At 43.2% G+C, this 2502-nt stretch overlaps 1 non-coding gene across 1 annotated transcript; it reads left to right on the forward strand.

Annotated features, from left to right (window-relative positions):
* Positions 1-2142: 2142 nt before the first annotated feature.
* On the forward strand, positions 2143-2250 carry LOC130958428 (small nucleolar RNA R71). The gene has a single exon (XR_009077550.1). It is a non-coding gene; the product is annotated as a small nucleolar RNA R71 (small nucleolar RNA).
* Positions 2251-2502: the final 252 nt, after the last annotated feature.

Here is a 2502-nt window from a genome sequence, read left to right on the forward strand (position 1 = left end):
GTCCACAGATCCTGAGGTGTCAAGGAAAAGTCATCCCTGCACCAAATGGCATGCAAAAATGCGTTTTGAGCCAATTCTGGCGTTAAACGCCGGGCTGGTGCCCATTTCTGGCGTTTAACGCCAGGTGCTTGCCCTTTTCTGGCGTTTAACGCCAATCTGGTGCCCCTTTCTGGCGTTAAACGCCCAGAATGGTGCCAGACTGGGGGTTAAACGCCCATCTGCTAGCCTTACTGGCGTTTAAACGCCAGTAGGTTCTTCCTCCAGGGTGTGCTATTTTTCTTCCTGTTTTTCATTCTGTTTTTGCTTTTTCAATTGATTTTGTGACTACTCATGATCATCAACCTACAGAAAACATAAAATAACAAAGGAAAATAGATAAACTATAACATTGGGTTGCCTCCCAACAAGCGCTTCTTTAATGTCAGTAGCTTGACAGAGGGCTCTCATGGAGCCTCATAGATACTCAGAGCAATGTTGGAACCTCCCAACACCAAACTTAGAGTTTGAATGTGGGGGTTCAACACCAAACTTAGAGTTTGGTTGTGGCCTCCCAACACCAAACTTAGAGTTTGACTGTGGGGGCTCTGTTTGGCTCTGTTTTGAGAGAAGCTCTTCATGCTTCCTCTCCATGGTGACAGAAGGGTATCCTTGAGCCTTAAACACAAAGGATTCTTCATTCACTTGAACGGTCAGTTCACCTCTATCAACATCAATCACAGCCTTTGCTGTGGCTAGGAAGGGTCTGCCAAGGATGATGGATTCATCCATGCACTTCCCAGTCTTTAGGTTTATGAAATCAGTAGGGATGTAATGGTCTTCAATTTTCACCAGAACATCTTCTACAAGTCCATGAGCTTGTTTTCTTGAGTTGTCTGCCATCTCTAGTGAGATTCTTGCAGCTTGTACCTCAAAGATCCCTAGCTTCTCCATTACAAAGAGAGGCATGAGGTTTACACTTGACCCTAAGTCACACAGAGCCTTCTTGAAGGTCATGGTGCCTATGGTACAAGGTATTGAAAACTTCCCAGGGTCTTGTCTCTTTTGAGGTAATTTCTGCCTAGACAAGTCATCCAGTTCTTTGGTGAGCAAAGGAGGTTTGTTCTCCCAAGTCTCATTTCCAAATAACTTGTCATTTAGCTTCATGATTGCTCCAAGGTATTTAGCAACTTACTCTTCAGTGACATACTCATCCTCTTCAGAGGAAGAATACTCATCAGAGCTCATGAATAGCAGAAGTAAATTCATTGGAATCTCTATGGTCTCATTTTGAGCCTCAGATTCCCATGGTTCCTCATTAGGGGACTCATTGGAGGTCAGTGCACGCCCATTGAGGTCTTCCTCAGTGGCGTTCACTGCCTCTCCTTCCTCTCTAGATTCGGCCATGTTGATGGCCTTGCACTCTCCTTTTGGATTTTCTTCTGTATTGCTTGGAAGAGTACTAGGAGGGAGTTCAGTAACTTTCTTGCTCAGCTGTCCCACTTGTGCCTCCAAATTTCTAATGGAGGACCTTGTTTCAGTCATGAAACTTTGAGTGGTTTTGATTAGATCAGAGACCATGGTTGCTAAGTCAGAGGAGTTCTGCTTAGAATTCTCTGTCTGTTGCTGAGAAGATGATGGAAAAGGCTTGCCATTGCTAAACCTGTTTCTTCCACCATTATTGTTGTTGAAACCTTGTTGAGGTCTCTGTTGATCCTTCCATGAGAAATTTGGGTGATTTCTCCATGAAGAATTATAGGTGTTTCCATAGGGTTCTCCCATGTAATTCACCTCTTCCATTGAAGGGTTCTCAGGATCATAAGCTTCTTCTTCAGATGAAGCATCCTTAGTACTGCTTGGTGCATTTTGCATTCCAGACAGACTTTGAGAAATCAAATTGACTTGCTGAGTCAATATCTTGTTCTGAGCCAATATGGCATTCGGAGTATCTATCTCAAGAACTCCTTTCTTCTGATTTGTCCCATTGTTCACAGGATTCCTTTCAGAAGTGTACATGAATTGGTTATTTGCAACCATTTCAATTAGTTCTTGAGCTTCTGTAGGCGTCTTCTTCAAATGAAGAGATCCTCCAGCAGAGCTATCCAAAGACATCTTGGATAGTTCAGATAGACCATCATAGAAAATACCTATGATGCTCCATTCAGAAAGCATGTCAGAAGGACATTTTCTGATCAATTGTTTGTATCTTTCCCAAGCTTCATAGAGGGATTCTCCTTCCTTCTGTCTGAAGGTTTGGAATTCCACTCTAAGCTTACTCAACTTTTGAGGTGGAAAGAACTTTGCCAAGAAGGCATTGACTAGCTTTTCCCAAGAGTTCAGGCTTTCTTTAGGTTGTGAGTCCAACCATGTCCTAGCTCTGTCTCTTACAGCAAAAGGGAATAGCATAAGTCTGTAGACCTCAGGGTCAACCCCATTAGTCTTGACAGTGTCACAGACTTGCAAGAATTCAGCTAAAAACTGATGAGGATCTTCCAATGGAAGTCCATGGAACTTGCAATTCTGTTG

The sequence above is a fragment of the Arachis stenosperma genome, chromosome 10, assembly GCF_014773155.1.
Source record: "Arachis stenosperma cultivar V10309 chromosome 10, arast.V10309.gnm1.PFL2, whole genome shotgun sequence".
In the NCBI taxonomy this organism is placed as follows: Eukaryota; Viridiplantae; Streptophyta; class Magnoliopsida; order Fabales; family Fabaceae; genus Arachis; species Arachis stenosperma.